This window comes from Patiria miniata, unplaced genomic scaffold, assembly GCF_015706575.1.
Source record: "Patiria miniata isolate m_02_andy unplaced genomic scaffold, ASM1570657v1 HiC_scaffold_6, whole genome shotgun sequence".
NCBI lineage: Eukaryota > Metazoa > Echinodermata > Asteroidea > Valvatida > Asterinidae > Patiria > Patiria miniata.
The window spans coordinates 6,230,052-6,241,784 of record NW_024037073.1 but is presented as its reverse complement, the minus strand read 5'-3'; the positions used below and the strand labels follow the sequence as shown (position 1 = coordinate 6,241,784).

Here is an 11,733-nt window from a genome sequence, read left to right as displayed (position 1 = left end):
TACATCGCCTACGACCATACTACGTTGAATACACCGGTTCTCGTCCGATCACCGAAGTTAAGCAACGTCGGGCTTGGTTAGTACTTGGATGGGAGACCGCCTGTGAATACCAGGTGTCGTAGGCTTTTTGTTTTTTGTCTGGGGGCGCTGTTAGTGCGTTGCAATTTGGGGGGTTGGCCATTTTGGGGTTCCGAATTTTTGGTGTTTTTTTATTTTTTTTGGAACGGCGGCGGCCAAGTTTGCTTCAAAACTGGCTAAAAGAAAGTTTACATCGCCTACGACCATACTACGTTGAATACACCGGTTCTCGTCCGATCACCGAAGTTAAGCAACGTCGGGCTTGGTTAGTACTTGGATGGGAGACCGCCTGGGAATACCAGGTGTCGTAGGCTTTTTGTTTTTTGTCTGGGGGCGCTGTTAGTGCGTTGCAATTTGGGGGGTTGGCCATTTTGGGGTTCCGAATTTTTGGTGTTTTTTTATTTTTTTTGGAACGGCGGCGGCCAAGTTTGCTTCAAAACTGGCTAAAAGAAAGTTTACATCGCCTACGACCATACTACGTTGAATACACCGGTTCTCGTCCGATCACCGAAGTTAAGCAACGTCGGGCTTGGTTAGTACTTGGATGGGAGACCGCCTGGGAATACCAGGTGTCGTAGGCTTTTTGTTTTTTGTCTGGGGGCGCTGTTAGTGCGTTGCAATTTGGGGGGTTGGCCATTTTGGGGTTCCGAATTTTTGGTGTTTTTTTATTTTTTTTGGAACGGCGGCGGCCAAGTTTGCTTCAAAACTGGCTAAAAGAAAGTTTACATCGCCTACGACCATACTACGTTGAATACACCGGTTCTCGTCCGATCACCGAAGTTAAGCAACGTCGGGCTTGGTTAGTACTTGGATGGGAGACCGCCTGGGAATACCAGGTGTCGTAGGCTTTTTGTTTTTTGTCTGGGGGCGCTGTTAGTGCGTTGCAATTTGGGGGGTTGGCCATTTTGGGGTTCCGAATTTTTGGTGTTTTTTTATTTTTTTGGAACGGCGGCGGCCAAGTTTGCTTCAAAACTGGCTAAAAGAAAGTTTACATCGCCTACGACCATACTACGTTGAATACACCGGTTCTCGTCCGATCACCGAAGTTAAGCAACGTCGGGCTTGGTTAGTACTTGGATGGGAGACCGCCTGGGAATACCAGGTGTCGTAGGCTTTTTGTTTTTTGTCTGGGGGCGCTGTTAGTGCGTTGCAATTTGGGGGGTTGGCCATTTTGGGGTTCCGAATTTTTGGTGTTTTTTTATTTTTTTTGGAACGGCGGCGGCCAAGTTTGCTTCAAAACTGGCTAAAAGAAAGTTTACATCGCCTACGACCATACTACGTTGAATACACCGGTTCTCGTCCGATCACCGAAGTTAAGCAACGTCGGGCTTGGTTAGTACTTGGATGGGAGACCGCCTGGGAATACCAGGTGTCGTAGGCTTTTTGTTTTTTGTCTGGGGGCGCTGTTAGTGCGTTGCAATTTGGGGGGTTGGCCATTTTGGGGTTCCGAATTTTTGGTGTTTTTTTATTTTTTTTGGAACGGCGGCGGCCAAGTTTGCTTCAAAACTGGCTAAAAGAAAGTTTACATCGCCTACGACCATACTACGTTGAATACACCGGTTCTCGTCCGATCACCGAAGTTAAGCAACGTCGGGCTTGGTTAGTACTTGGATGGGAGACCGCCTGGGAATACCAGGTGTCGTAGGCTTTTTGTTTTTTGTCTGGGGGCGCTGTTAGTGCGTTGCAATTTGGGGGGTTGGCCATTTTGGGGTTCCGAATTTTTGGTGTTTTTTTATTTTTTTTGGAACGGCGGCGGCCAAGTTTGCTTCAAAACTGGCTAAAAGAAAGTTTACATCGCCTACGACCATACTACGTTGAATACACCGGTTCTCGTCCGATCACCGAAGTTAAGCAACGTCGGGCTTGGTTAGTACTTGGATGGGAGACCGCCTGGGAATACCAGGTGTCGTAGGCTTTTTGTTTTTTGTCTGGGGGCGCTGTTAGTGCGTTGCAATTTGGGGGGTTGGCCATTTTGGGGTTCCGAATTTTTGGTGTTTTTTTATTTTTTTGGAACGGCGGCGGCCAAGTTTGCTTCAAAACTGGCTAAAAGAAAGTTTACATCGCCTACGACCATACTACGTTGAATACACCGGTTCTCGTCCGATCACCGAAGTTAAGCAACGTCGGGCTTGGTTAGTACTTGGATGGGAGACCGCCTGGGAATACCAGGTGTCGTAGGCTTTTTGTTTTTTGTCTGGGGGCGCTGTTAGTGCGTTGCAATTTGGGGGGTTGGCCATTTTGGGGTTCCGAATTTTTGGTGTTTTTTTATTTTTTTTGGAACGGCGGCGGCCAAGTTTGCTTCAAAACTGGCTAAAAGAAAGTTTACATCGCCTACGACCATACTACGTTGAATACACCGGTTCTCGTCCGATCACCGAAGTTAAGCAACGTCGGGCTTGGTTAGTACTTGGATGGGAGACCGCCTGGGAATACCAGGTGTCGTAGGCTTTTTGTTTTTTGTCTGGGGGCGCTGTTAGTGCGTTGCAATTTGGGGGGTTGGCCATTTTGGGGTTCCGAATTTTTGGTGTTTTTTTATTTTTTTGGAACGGCGGCGGCCAAGTTTGCTTCAAAACTGGCTAAAAGAAAGTTTACATCGCCTACGACCATACTACGTTGAATACACCGGTTCTCGTCCGATCACCGAAGTTAAGCAACGTCGGGCTTGGTTAGTACTTGGATGGGAGACCGCCTGGGAATACCAGGTGTCGTAGGCTTTTTGTTTTTTGTCTGGGGGCGCTGTTAGTGCGTTGCAATTTGGGGGGTTGGCCATTTTGGGGTTCCGAATTTTTGGTGTTTTTTTATTTTTTTTGGAACGGCGGCGGCCAAGTTTGCTTCAAAACTGGCTAAAAGAAAGTTTACATCGCCTACGACCATACTACGTTGAATACACCGGTTCTCGTCCGATCACCGAAGTTAAGCAACGTCGGGCTTGGTTAGTACTTGGATGGGAGACCGCCTGGGAATACCAGGTGTCGTAGGCTTTTTGTTTTTTGTCTGGGGGCGCTGTTAGTGCGTTGCAATTTGGGGGGTTGGCCATTTTGGGGTTCCGAATTTTTGGTGTTTTTTTATTTTTTTTTGGAACGGCGGCGGCCAAGTTTGCTTCAAAACTGGCTAAAAGAAAGTTTACATCGCCTACGACCATACTACGTTGAATACACCGGTTCTCGTCCGATCACCGAAGTTAAGCAACGTCGGGCTTGGTTAGTACTTGGATGGGAGACCGCCTGGGAATACCAGGTGTCGTAGGCTTTTTGTTTTTTGTCTGGGGGCGCTGTTAGTGCGTTGCAATTTGGGGGGTTGGCCATTTTGGGGTTCCGAATTTTTGGTGTTTTTTTATTTTTTTGGAACGGCGGCGGCCAAGTTTGCTTCAAAACTGGCTAAAAGAAAGTTTACATCGCCTACGACCATACTACGTTGAATACACCGGTTCTCGTCCGATCACCGAAGTTAAGCAACGTCGGGCTTGGTTAGTACTTGGATGGGAGACCGCCTGGGAATACCAGGTGTCGTAGGCTTTTTGTTTTTTGTCTGGGGGCGCTGTTAGTGCGTTGCAATTTGGGGGGTTGGCCATTTTGGGGTTCCGAATTTTTGGTGTTTTTTTATTTTTTTTGGAACGGCGGCGGCCAAGTTTGCTTCAAAACTGGCTAAAAGAAAGTTTACATCGCCTACGACCATACTACGTTGAATACACCGGTTCTCGTCCGATCACCGAAGTTAAGCAACGTCGGGCTTGGTTAGTACTTGGATGGGAGACCGCCTGGGAATACCAGGTGTCGTAGGCTTTTTGTTTTTTGTCTGGGGGCGCTGTTAGTGCGTTGCAATTTGGGGGGTTGGCCATTTTGGGGTTCCGAATTTTTGGTGTTTTTTTATTTTTTTTGGAACGGCGGCGGCCAAGTTTGCTTCAAAACTGGCTAAAAGAAAGTTTACATCGCCTACGACCATACTACGTTGAATACACCGGTTCTCGTCCGATCACCGAAGTTAAGCAACGTCGGGCTTGGTTAGTACTTGGATGGGAGACCGCCTGGGAATACCAGGTGTCGTAGGCTTTTTGTTTTTTGTCTGGGGGCGCTGTTAGTGCGTTGCAATTTGGGGGGTTGGCCATTTTGGGGTTCCGAATTTTTGGTGTTTTTTTATTTTTTTTGGAACGGCGGCGGCCAAGTTTGCTTCAAAACTGGCTAAAAGAAAGTTTACATCGCCTACGACCATACTACGTTGAATACACCGGTTCTCGTCCGATCACCGAAGTTAAGCAACGTCGGGCTTGGTTAGTACTTGGATGGGAGACCGCCTGGGAATACCAGGTGTCGTAGGCTTTTTGTTTTTTGTCTGGGGGCGCTGTTAGTGCGTTGCAATTTGGGGGGTTGGCCATTTTGGGGTTCCGAATTTTTGGTGTTTTTTTATTTTTTTGGAACGGCGGCGGCCAAGTTTGCTTCAAAACTGGCTAAAAGAAAGTTTACATCGCCTACGACCATACTACGTTGAATACACCGGTTCTCGTCCGATCACCGAAGTTAAGCAACGTCGGGCTTGGTTAGTACTTGGATGGGAGACCGCCTGGGAATACCAGGTGTCGTAGGCTTTTTGTTTTTTGTCTGGGGGCGCTGTTAGTGCGTTGCAATTTGGGGGGTTGGCCATTTTGGGGTTCCGAATTTTTGGTGTTTTTTTATTTTTTTTGGAACGGCGGCGGCCAAGTTTGCTTCAAAACTGGCTAAAAGAAAGTTTACATCGCCTACGACCATACTACGTTGAATACACCGGTTCTCGTCCGATCACCGAAGTTAAGCAACGTCGGGCTTGGTTAGTACTTGGATGGGAGACCGCCTGGGAATACCAGGTGTCGTAGGCTTTTTGTTTTTTGTCTGGGGGCGCTGTTAGTGCGTTGCAATTTGGGGGGTTGGCCATTTTGGGGTTCCGAATTTTTGGTGTTTTTTTATTTTTTTTGGAACGGCGGCGGCCAAGTTTGCTTCAAAACTGGCTAAAAGAAAGTTTACATCGCCTACGACCATACTACGTTGAATACACCGGTTCTCGTCCGATCACCGAAGTTAAGCAACGTCGGGCTTGGTTAGTACTTGGATGGGAGACCGCCTGGGAATACCAGGTGTCGTAGGCTTTTTGTTTTTTGTCTGGGGGCGCTGTTAGTGCGTTGCAATTTGGGGGGTTGGCCATTTTGGGGTTCCGAATTTTTGGTGTTTTTTTATTTTTTTTGGAACGGCGGCGGCCAAGTTTGCTTCAAAACTGGCTAAAAGAAAGTTTACATCGCCTACGACCATACTACGTTGAATACACCGGTTCTCGTCCGATCACCGAAGTTAAGCAACGTCGGGCTTGGTTAGTACTTGGATGGGAGACCGCCTGGGAATACCAGGTGTCGTAGGCTTTTTGTTTTTTGTCTGGGGGCGCTGTTAGTGCGTTGCAATTTGGGGGGTTGGCCATTTTGGGGTTCCGAATTTTTGGTGTTTTTTTATTTTTTTGGAACGGCGGCGGCCAAGTTTGCTTCAAAACTGGCTAAAAGAAAGTTTACATCGCCTACGACCATACTACGTTGAATACACCGGTTCTCGTCCGATCACCGAAGTTAAGCAACGTCGGGCTTGGTTAGTACTTGGATGGGAGACCGCCTGGGAATACCAGGTGTCGTAGGCTTTTTGTTTTTTGTCTGGGGGCGCTGTTAGTGCGTTGCAATTTGGGGGGTTGGCCATTTTGGGGTTCCGAATTTTTGGTGTTTTTTTATTTTTTTTGGAACGGCGGCGGCCAAGTTTGCTTCAAAACTGGCTAAAAGAAAGTTTACATCGCCTACGACCATACTACGTTGAATACACCGGTTCTCGTCCGATCACCGAAGTTAAGCAACGTCGGGCTTGGTTAGTACTTGGATGGGAGACCGCCTGGGAATACCAGGTGTCGTAGGCTTTTTGTTTTTTGTCTGGGGGCGCTGTTAGTGCGTTGCAATTTGGGGGGTTGGCCATTTTGGGGTTCCGAATTTTTGGTGTTTTTTTATTTTTTTTGGAACGGCGGCGGCCAAGTTTGCTTCAAAACTGGCTAAAAGAAAGTTTACATCGCCTACGACCATACTACGTTGAATACACCGGTTCTCGTCCGATCACCGAAGTTAAGCAACGTCGGGCTTGGTTAGTACTTGGATGGGAGACCGCCTGGGAATACCAGGTGTCGTAGGCTTTTTGTTTTTTGTCTGGGGGCGCTGTTAGTGCGTTGCAATTTGGGGGGTTGGCCATTTTGGGGTTCCGAATTTTTGGTGTTTTTTTATTTTTTTTGGAACGGCGGCGGCCAAGTTTGCTTCAAAACTGGCTAAAAGAAAGTTTACATCGCCTACGACCATACTACGTTGAATACACCGGTTCTCGTCCGATCACCGAAGTTAAGCAACGTCGGGCTTGGTTAGTACTTGGATGGGAGACCGCCTGGGAATACCAGGTGTCGTAGGCTTTTTGTTTTTTGTCTGGGGGCGCTGTTAGTGCGTTGCAATTTGGGGGGTTGGCCATTTTGGGGTTCCGAATTTTTGGTGTTTTTTTATTTTTTTGGAACGGCGGCGGCCAAGTTTGCTTCAAAACTGGCTAAAAGAAAGTTTACATCGCCTACGACCATACTACGTTGAATACACCGGTTCTCGTCCGATCACCGAAGTTAAGCAACGTCGGGCTTGGTTAGTACTTGGATGGGAGACCGCCTGGGAATACCAGGTGTCGTAGGCTTTTTGTTTTTTGTCTGGGGGCGCTGTTAGTGCGTTGCAATTTGGGGGGTTGGCCATTTTGGGGTTCCGAATTTTTGGTGTTTTTTTATTTTTTTGGAACGGCGGCGGCCAAGTTTGCTTCAAAACTGGCTAAAAGAAAGTTTACATCGCCTACGACCATACTACGTTGAATACACCGGTTCTCGTCCGATCACCGAAGTTAAGCAACGTCGGGCTTGGTTAGTACTTGGATGGGAGACCGCCTGGGAATACCAGGTGTCGTAGGCTTTTTGTTTTTTGTCTGGGGGCGCTGTTAGTGCGTTGCAATTTGGGGGGTTGGCCATTTTGGGGTTCCGAATTTTTGGTGTTTTTTTATTTTTTTTGGAACGGCGGCGGCCAAGTTTGCTTCAAAACTGGCTAAAAGAAAGTTTACATCGCCTACGACCATACTACGTTGAATACACCGGTTCTCGTCCGATCACCGAAGTTAAGCAACGTCGGGCTTGGTTAGTACTTGGATGGGAGACCGCCTGGGAATACCAGGTGTCGTAGGCTTTTTGTTTTTTGTCTGGGGGCGCTGTTAGTGCGTTGCAATTTGGGGGGTTGGCCATTTTGGGGTTCCGAATTTTTGGTGTTTTTTTATTTTTTTTGGAACGGCGGCGGCCAAGTTTGCTTCAAAACTGGCTAAAAGAAAGTTTACATCGCCTACGACCATACTACGTTGAATACACCGGTTCTCGTCCGATCACCGAAGTTAAGCAACGTCGGGCTTGGTTAGTACTTGGATGGGAGACCGCCTGGGAATACCAGGTGTCGTAGGCTTTTTGTTTTTTGTCTGGGGGCGCTGTTAGTGCGTTGCAATTTGGGGGGTTGGCCATTTTGGGGTTCCGAATTTTTGGTGTTTTTTTATTTTTTTGGAACGGCGGCGGCCAAGTTTGCTTCAAAACTGGCTAAAAGAAAGTTTACATCGCCTACGACCATACTACGTTGAATACACCGGTTCTCGTCCGATCACCGAAGTTAAGCAACGTCGGGCTTGGTTAGTACTTGGATGGGAGACCGCCTGGGAATACCAGGTGTCGTAGGCTTTTTGTTTTTTGTCTGGGGGCGCTGTTAGTGCGTTGCAATTTGGGGGGTTGGCCATTTTGGGGTTCCGAATTTTTGGTTTTTTTTATTTTTTTGGAACGGCGGCGGCCAAGTTTGCTTCAAAACTGGCTAAAAGAAAGTTTACATCGCCTACGACCATACTACGTTGAATACACCGGTTCTCGTCCGATCACCGAAGTTAAGCAACGTCGGGCTTGGTTAGTACTTGGATGGGAGACCGCCTGGGAATACCAGGTGTCGTAGGCTTTTTGTTTTTTGTCTGGGGGCGCTGTTAGTGCGTTGCAATTTGGGGGGTTGGCCATTTTGGGGTTCCGAATTTTTGGTGTTTTTTTATTTTTTTTGGAACGGCGGCGGCCAAGTTTGCTTCAAAACTGGCTAAAAGAAAGTTTACATCGCCTACGACCATACTACGTTGAATACACCGGTTCTCGTCCGATCACCGAAGTTAAGCAACGTCGGGCTTGGTTAGTACTTGGATGGGAGACCGCCTGGGAATACCAGGTGTCGTAGGCTTTTTGTTTTTTGTCTGGGGGCGCTGTTAGTGCGTTGCAATTTGGGGGGTTGGCCATTTTGGGGTTCCGAATTTTTGGTGTTTTTTTATTTTTTTTGGAACGGCGGCGGCCAAGTTTGCTTCAAAACTGGCTAAAAGAAAGTTTACATCGCCTACGACCATACTACGTTGAATACACCGGTTCTCGTCCGATCACCGAAGTTAAGCAACGTCGGGCTTGGTTAGTACTTGGATGGGAGACCGCCTGGGAATACCAGGTGTCGTAGGCTTTTTGTTTTTTGTCTGGGGGCGCTGTTAGTGCGTTGCAATTTGGGGGGTTGGCCATTTTGGGGTTCCGAATTTTTGGTGTTTTTTTATTTTTTTTGGAACGGCGGCGGCCAAGTTTGCTTCAAAACTGGCTAAAAGAAAGTTTACATCGCCTACGACCATACTACGTTGAATACACCGGTTCTCGTCCGATCACCGAAGTTAAGCAACGTCGGGCTTGGTTAGTACTTGGATGGGAGACCGCCTGGGAATACCAGGTGTCGTAGGCTTTTTGTTTTTTGTCTGGGGGCGCTGTTAGTGCGTTGCAATTTGGGGGGTTGGCCATTTTGGGGTTCCGAATTTTTGGTGTTTTTTTATTTTTTTGGAACGGCGGCGGCCAAGTTTGCTTCAAAACTGGCTAAAAGAAAGTTTACATCGCCTACGACCATACTACGTTGAATACACCGGTTCTCGTCCGATCACCGAAGTTAAGCAACGTCGGGCTTGGTTAGTACTTGGATGGGAGACCGCCTGGGAATACCAGGTGTCGTAGGCTTTTTGTTTTTTGTCTGGGGGCGCTGTTAGTGCGTTGCAATTTGGGGGGTTGGCCATTTTGGGGTTCCGAATTTTTGGTGTTTTTTTATTTTTTTTGGAACGGCGGCGGCCAAGTTTGCTTCAAAACTGGCTAAAAGAAAGTTTACATCGCCTACGACCATACTACGTTGAATACACCGGTTCTCGTCCGATCACCGAAGTTAAGCAACGTCGGGCTTGGTTAGTACTTGGATGGGAGACCGCCTGGGAATACCAGGTGTCGTAGGCTTTTTGTTTTTTGTCTGGGGGCGCTGTTAGTGCGTTGCAATTTGGGGGGTTGGCCATTTTGGGGTTCCGAATTTTTGGTGTTTTTTTATTTTTTTGGAACGGCGGCGGCCAAGTTTGCTTCAAAACTGGCTAAAAGAAAGTTTACATCGCCTACGACCATACTACGTTGAATACACCGGTTCTCGTCCGATCACCGAAGTTAAGCAACGTCGGGCTTGGTTAGTACTTGGATGGGAGACCGCCTGGGAATACCAGGTGTCGTAGGCTTTTTGTTTTTTGTCTGGGGGCGCTGTTAGTGCGTTGCAATTTGGGGGGTTGGCCATTTTGGGGTTCCGAATTTTTGGTGTTTTTTTTTTTTTTTGGAACGGCGGCGGCCAAGTTTGCTTCAAAACTGGCTAAAAGAAAGTTTACATCGCCTACGACCATACTACGTTGAATACACCGGTTCTCGTCCGATCACCGAAGTTAAGCAACGTCGGGCTTGGTTAGTACTTGGATGGGAGACCGCCTGGGAATACCAGGTGTCGTAGGCTTTTTGTTTTTTGTCTGGGGGCGCTGTTAGTGCGTTGCAATTTGGGGGGTTGGCCATTTTGGGGTTCCGAATTTTTGGTGTTTTTTTTTTTTTTTTGGAACGGCGGCGGCCAAGTTTGCTTCAAAACTGGCTAAAAGAAAGTTTACATCGCCTACGACCATACTACGTTGAATACACCGGTTCTCGTCCGATCACCGAAGTTAAGCAACGTCGGGCTTGGTTAGTACTTGGATGGGAGACCGCCTGGGAATACCAGGTGTCGTAGGCTTTTTGTTTTTTGTCTGGGGGCGCTGTTAGTGCGTTGCAATTTGGGGGGTTGGCCATTTTGGGGTTCCGAATTTTTGGTGTTTTTTTATTTTTTTGGAACGGCGGCGGCCAAGTTTGCTTCAAAACTGGCTAAAAGAAAGTTTACATCGCCTACGACCATACTACGTTGAATACACCGGTTCTCGTCCGATCACCGAAGTTAAGCAACGTCGGGCTTGGTTAGTACTTGGATGGGAGACCGCCTGGGAATACCAGGTGTCGTAGGCTTTTTGTTTTTTGTCTGGGGGCGCTGTTAGTGCGTTGCAATTTGGGGGGTTGGCCATTTTGGGGTTCCGAATTTTTGGTGTTTTTTTATTTTTTTTGGAACGGCGGCGGCCAAGTTTGCTTCAAAACTGGCTAAAAGAAAGTTTACATCGCCTACGACCATACTACGTTGAATACACCGGTTCTCGTCCGATCACCGAAGTTAAGCAACGTCGGGCTTGGTTAGTACTTGGATGGGAGACCGCCTGGGAATACCAGGTGTCGTAGGCTTTTTGTTTTTTGTCTGGGGGCGCTGTTAGTGCGTTGCAATTTGGGGGGTTGGCCATTTTGGGGTTCCGAATTTTTGGTGTTTTTTTATTTTTTTTGGAACGGCGGCGGCCAAGTTTGCTTCAAAACTGGCTAAAAGAAAGTTTACATCGCCTACGACCATACTACGTTGAATACACCGGTTCTCGTCCGATCACCGAAGTTAAGCAACGTCGGGCTTGGTTAGTACTTGGATGGGAGACCGCCTGGGAATACCAGGTGTCGTAGGCTTTTTGTTTTTTGTCTGGGGGCGCTGTTAGTGCGTTGCAATTTGGGGGGTTGGCCATTTTGGGGTTCCGAATTTTTGGTGTTTTTTTATTTTTTTGGAACGGCGGCGGCCAAGTTTGCTTCAAAACTGGCTAAAAGAAAGTTTACATCGCCTACGACCATACTACGTTGAATACACCGGTTCTCGTCCGATCACCGAAGTTAAGCAACGTCGGGCTTGGTTAGTACTTGGATGGGAGACCGCCTGGGAATACCAGGTGTCGTAGGCTTTTTGTTTTTTGTCTGGGGGCGCTGTTAGTGCGTTGCAATTTGGGGGGTTGGCCATTTTGGGGTTCCGAATTTTTGGTGTTTTTTTATTTTTTTGGAACGGCGGCGGCCAAGTTTGCTTCAAAACTGGCTAAAAGAAAGTTTACATCGCCTACGACCATACTACGTTGAATACACCGGTTCTCGTCCGATCACCGAAGTTAAGCAACGTCGGGCTTGGTTAGTACTTGGATGGGAGACCGCCTGGGAATACCAGGTGTCGTAGGCTTTTTGTTTTTTGTCTGGGGGCGCTGTTAGTGCGTTGCAATTTGGGGGGTTGGCCATTTTGGGGTTCCGAATTTTTGGTGTTTTTTTATTTTTTTTGGAACGGCGGCGGCCAAGTTTGCTTCAAAACTGGCTAAAAGAAAGTTT

The 11,733-nt window shown here is 47.6% G+C and overlaps 44 non-coding genes across 44 annotated transcripts; all 44 read left to right on the top strand.

The window, feature by feature from the left end:
• The first annotated feature begins 6 nt into the window (after nucleotides 1–6).
• On the top strand, nucleotides 7–125 carry LOC119743992. The gene has a single exon (XR_005273414.1). It is a non-coding gene; the product is annotated as a 5S ribosomal RNA (ribosomal RNA).
• Nucleotides 126–273: 148 nt separating this feature from the next.
• LOC119743986 lies at nucleotides 274–392 on the top strand. The gene has a single exon (XR_005273409.1). It is a non-coding gene; the product is annotated as a 5S ribosomal RNA (ribosomal RNA).
• A 148-nt stretch (nucleotides 393–540) lies between these two features.
• Nucleotides 541–659, top strand: LOC119743985. Its single transcript, XR_005273408.1, has one exon. It is a non-coding gene; the product is annotated as a 5S ribosomal RNA (ribosomal RNA).
• A 148-nt stretch (nucleotides 660–807) lies between these two features.
• On the top strand, nucleotides 808–926 carry LOC119743984. Its single transcript, XR_005273407.1, has one exon. It is a non-coding gene; the product is annotated as a 5S ribosomal RNA (ribosomal RNA).
• Nucleotides 927–1,073: 147 nt separating this feature from the next.
• LOC119743983 lies at nucleotides 1,074–1,192 on the top strand. Its single transcript, XR_005273406.1, has one exon. It is a non-coding gene; the product is annotated as a 5S ribosomal RNA (ribosomal RNA).
• Nucleotides 1,193–1,340: 148 nt separating this feature from the next.
• Nucleotides 1,341–1,459, top strand: LOC119743982. Its single transcript, XR_005273405.1, has one exon. It is a non-coding gene; the product is annotated as a 5S ribosomal RNA (ribosomal RNA).
• Nucleotides 1,460–1,607: 148 nt separating this feature from the next.
• LOC119743980 lies at nucleotides 1,608–1,726 on the top strand. The gene has a single exon (XR_005273403.1). It is a non-coding gene; the product is annotated as a 5S ribosomal RNA (ribosomal RNA).
• Nucleotides 1,727–1,874: 148 nt separating this feature from the next.
• LOC119743979 lies at nucleotides 1,875–1,993 on the top strand. The gene has a single exon (XR_005273402.1). It is a non-coding gene; the product is annotated as a 5S ribosomal RNA (ribosomal RNA).
• A 147-nt stretch (nucleotides 1,994–2,140) lies between these two features.
• On the top strand, nucleotides 2,141–2,259 carry LOC119743978. Its single transcript, XR_005273401.1, has one exon. It is a non-coding gene; the product is annotated as a 5S ribosomal RNA (ribosomal RNA).
• A 148-nt stretch (nucleotides 2,260–2,407) lies between these two features.
• Nucleotides 2,408–2,526, top strand: LOC119743977. The gene has a single exon (XR_005273400.1). It is a non-coding gene; the product is annotated as a 5S ribosomal RNA (ribosomal RNA).
• Nucleotides 2,527–2,673: 147 nt separating this feature from the next.
• Nucleotides 2,674–2,792, top strand: LOC119743976. The gene has a single exon (XR_005273399.1). It is a non-coding gene; the product is annotated as a 5S ribosomal RNA (ribosomal RNA).
• Nucleotides 2,793–2,940: 148 nt separating this feature from the next.
• LOC119743975 lies at nucleotides 2,941–3,059 on the top strand. Its single transcript, XR_005273398.1, has one exon. It is a non-coding gene; the product is annotated as a 5S ribosomal RNA (ribosomal RNA).
• A 149-nt stretch (nucleotides 3,060–3,208) lies between these two features.
• LOC119743973 lies at nucleotides 3,209–3,327 on the top strand. The gene has a single exon (XR_005273397.1). It is a non-coding gene; the product is annotated as a 5S ribosomal RNA (ribosomal RNA).
• A 147-nt stretch (nucleotides 3,328–3,474) lies between these two features.
• Nucleotides 3,475–3,593, top strand: LOC119743972. The gene has a single exon (XR_005273396.1). It is a non-coding gene; the product is annotated as a 5S ribosomal RNA (ribosomal RNA).
• Nucleotides 3,594–3,741: 148 nt separating this feature from the next.
• On the top strand, nucleotides 3,742–3,860 carry LOC119743971. The gene has a single exon (XR_005273395.1). It is a non-coding gene; the product is annotated as a 5S ribosomal RNA (ribosomal RNA).
• Nucleotides 3,861–4,008: 148 nt separating this feature from the next.
• On the top strand, nucleotides 4,009–4,127 carry LOC119743970. Its single transcript, XR_005273394.1, has one exon. It is a non-coding gene; the product is annotated as a 5S ribosomal RNA (ribosomal RNA).
• Nucleotides 4,128–4,275: 148 nt separating this feature from the next.
• Nucleotides 4,276–4,394, top strand: LOC119743968. Its single transcript, XR_005273392.1, has one exon. It is a non-coding gene; the product is annotated as a 5S ribosomal RNA (ribosomal RNA).
• Nucleotides 4,395–4,541: 147 nt separating this feature from the next.
• LOC119743967 lies at nucleotides 4,542–4,660 on the top strand. Its single transcript, XR_005273391.1, has one exon. It is a non-coding gene; the product is annotated as a 5S ribosomal RNA (ribosomal RNA).
• Nucleotides 4,661–4,808: 148 nt separating this feature from the next.
• On the top strand, nucleotides 4,809–4,927 carry LOC119743966. Its single transcript, XR_005273390.1, has one exon. It is a non-coding gene; the product is annotated as a 5S ribosomal RNA (ribosomal RNA).
• A 148-nt stretch (nucleotides 4,928–5,075) lies between these two features.
• Nucleotides 5,076–5,194, top strand: LOC119743965. Its single transcript, XR_005273389.1, has one exon. It is a non-coding gene; the product is annotated as a 5S ribosomal RNA (ribosomal RNA).
• A 148-nt stretch (nucleotides 5,195–5,342) lies between these two features.
• On the top strand, nucleotides 5,343–5,461 carry LOC119743964. Its single transcript, XR_005273388.1, has one exon. It is a non-coding gene; the product is annotated as a 5S ribosomal RNA (ribosomal RNA).
• Nucleotides 5,462–5,608: 147 nt separating this feature from the next.
• Nucleotides 5,609–5,727, top strand: LOC119743963. The gene has a single exon (XR_005273387.1). It is a non-coding gene; the product is annotated as a 5S ribosomal RNA (ribosomal RNA).
• A 148-nt stretch (nucleotides 5,728–5,875) lies between these two features.
• Nucleotides 5,876–5,994, top strand: LOC119743962. The gene has a single exon (XR_005273386.1). It is a non-coding gene; the product is annotated as a 5S ribosomal RNA (ribosomal RNA).
• Nucleotides 5,995–6,142: 148 nt separating this feature from the next.
• Nucleotides 6,143–6,261, top strand: LOC119743961. The gene has a single exon (XR_005273385.1). It is a non-coding gene; the product is annotated as a 5S ribosomal RNA (ribosomal RNA).
• Nucleotides 6,262–6,409: 148 nt separating this feature from the next.
• LOC119743960 lies at nucleotides 6,410–6,528 on the top strand. Its single transcript, XR_005273384.1, has one exon. It is a non-coding gene; the product is annotated as a 5S ribosomal RNA (ribosomal RNA).
• Nucleotides 6,529–6,675: 147 nt separating this feature from the next.
• Nucleotides 6,676–6,794, top strand: LOC119743959. The gene has a single exon (XR_005273383.1). It is a non-coding gene; the product is annotated as a 5S ribosomal RNA (ribosomal RNA).
• Nucleotides 6,795–6,941: 147 nt separating this feature from the next.
• On the top strand, nucleotides 6,942–7,060 carry LOC119743956. Its single transcript, XR_005273381.1, has one exon. It is a non-coding gene; the product is annotated as a 5S ribosomal RNA (ribosomal RNA).
• Nucleotides 7,061–7,208: 148 nt separating this feature from the next.
• On the top strand, nucleotides 7,209–7,327 carry LOC119743955. Its single transcript, XR_005273380.1, has one exon. It is a non-coding gene; the product is annotated as a 5S ribosomal RNA (ribosomal RNA).
• Nucleotides 7,328–7,475: 148 nt separating this feature from the next.
• On the top strand, nucleotides 7,476–7,594 carry LOC119743954. Its single transcript, XR_005273379.1, has one exon. It is a non-coding gene; the product is annotated as a 5S ribosomal RNA (ribosomal RNA).
• Nucleotides 7,595–7,741: 147 nt separating this feature from the next.
• On the top strand, nucleotides 7,742–7,860 carry LOC119743953. The gene has a single exon (XR_005273378.1). It is a non-coding gene; the product is annotated as a 5S ribosomal RNA (ribosomal RNA).
• Nucleotides 7,861–8,006: 146 nt separating this feature from the next.
• On the top strand, nucleotides 8,007–8,125 carry LOC119743952. The gene has a single exon (XR_005273377.1). It is a non-coding gene; the product is annotated as a 5S ribosomal RNA (ribosomal RNA).
• A 148-nt stretch (nucleotides 8,126–8,273) lies between these two features.
• Nucleotides 8,274–8,392, top strand: LOC119743951. Its single transcript, XR_005273376.1, has one exon. It is a non-coding gene; the product is annotated as a 5S ribosomal RNA (ribosomal RNA).
• A 148-nt stretch (nucleotides 8,393–8,540) lies between these two features.
• Nucleotides 8,541–8,659, top strand: LOC119743950. Its single transcript, XR_005273375.1, has one exon. It is a non-coding gene; the product is annotated as a 5S ribosomal RNA (ribosomal RNA).
• A 148-nt stretch (nucleotides 8,660–8,807) lies between these two features.
• LOC119743949 lies at nucleotides 8,808–8,926 on the top strand. Its single transcript, XR_005273374.1, has one exon. It is a non-coding gene; the product is annotated as a 5S ribosomal RNA (ribosomal RNA).
• Nucleotides 8,927–9,073: 147 nt separating this feature from the next.
• On the top strand, nucleotides 9,074–9,192 carry LOC119743948. The gene has a single exon (XR_005273373.1). It is a non-coding gene; the product is annotated as a 5S ribosomal RNA (ribosomal RNA).
• Nucleotides 9,193–9,340: 148 nt separating this feature from the next.
• LOC119743947 lies at nucleotides 9,341–9,459 on the top strand. The gene has a single exon (XR_005273372.1). It is a non-coding gene; the product is annotated as a 5S ribosomal RNA (ribosomal RNA).
• Nucleotides 9,460–9,606: 147 nt separating this feature from the next.
• Nucleotides 9,607–9,725, top strand: LOC119743945. Its single transcript, XR_005273370.1, has one exon. It is a non-coding gene; the product is annotated as a 5S ribosomal RNA (ribosomal RNA).
• Nucleotides 9,726–9,872: 147 nt separating this feature from the next.
• On the top strand, nucleotides 9,873–9,991 carry LOC119743944. Its single transcript, XR_005273369.1, has one exon. It is a non-coding gene; the product is annotated as a 5S ribosomal RNA (ribosomal RNA).
• Nucleotides 9,992–10,139: 148 nt separating this feature from the next.
• LOC119743943 lies at nucleotides 10,140–10,258 on the top strand. Its single transcript, XR_005273368.1, has one exon. It is a non-coding gene; the product is annotated as a 5S ribosomal RNA (ribosomal RNA).
• Nucleotides 10,259–10,405: 147 nt separating this feature from the next.
• On the top strand, nucleotides 10,406–10,524 carry LOC119743941. The gene has a single exon (XR_005273367.1). It is a non-coding gene; the product is annotated as a 5S ribosomal RNA (ribosomal RNA).
• Nucleotides 10,525–10,672: 148 nt separating this feature from the next.
• On the top strand, nucleotides 10,673–10,791 carry LOC119743940. Its single transcript, XR_005273366.1, has one exon. It is a non-coding gene; the product is annotated as a 5S ribosomal RNA (ribosomal RNA).
• A 148-nt stretch (nucleotides 10,792–10,939) lies between these two features.
• Nucleotides 10,940–11,058, top strand: LOC119743939. The gene has a single exon (XR_005273365.1). It is a non-coding gene; the product is annotated as a 5S ribosomal RNA (ribosomal RNA).
• Nucleotides 11,059–11,205: 147 nt separating this feature from the next.
• LOC119743938 lies at nucleotides 11,206–11,324 on the top strand. The gene has a single exon (XR_005273364.1). It is a non-coding gene; the product is annotated as a 5S ribosomal RNA (ribosomal RNA).
• A 147-nt stretch (nucleotides 11,325–11,471) lies between these two features.
• LOC119743937 lies at nucleotides 11,472–11,590 on the top strand. Its single transcript, XR_005273363.1, has one exon. It is a non-coding gene; the product is annotated as a 5S ribosomal RNA (ribosomal RNA).
• Nucleotides 11,591–11,733: the final 143 nt, after the last annotated feature.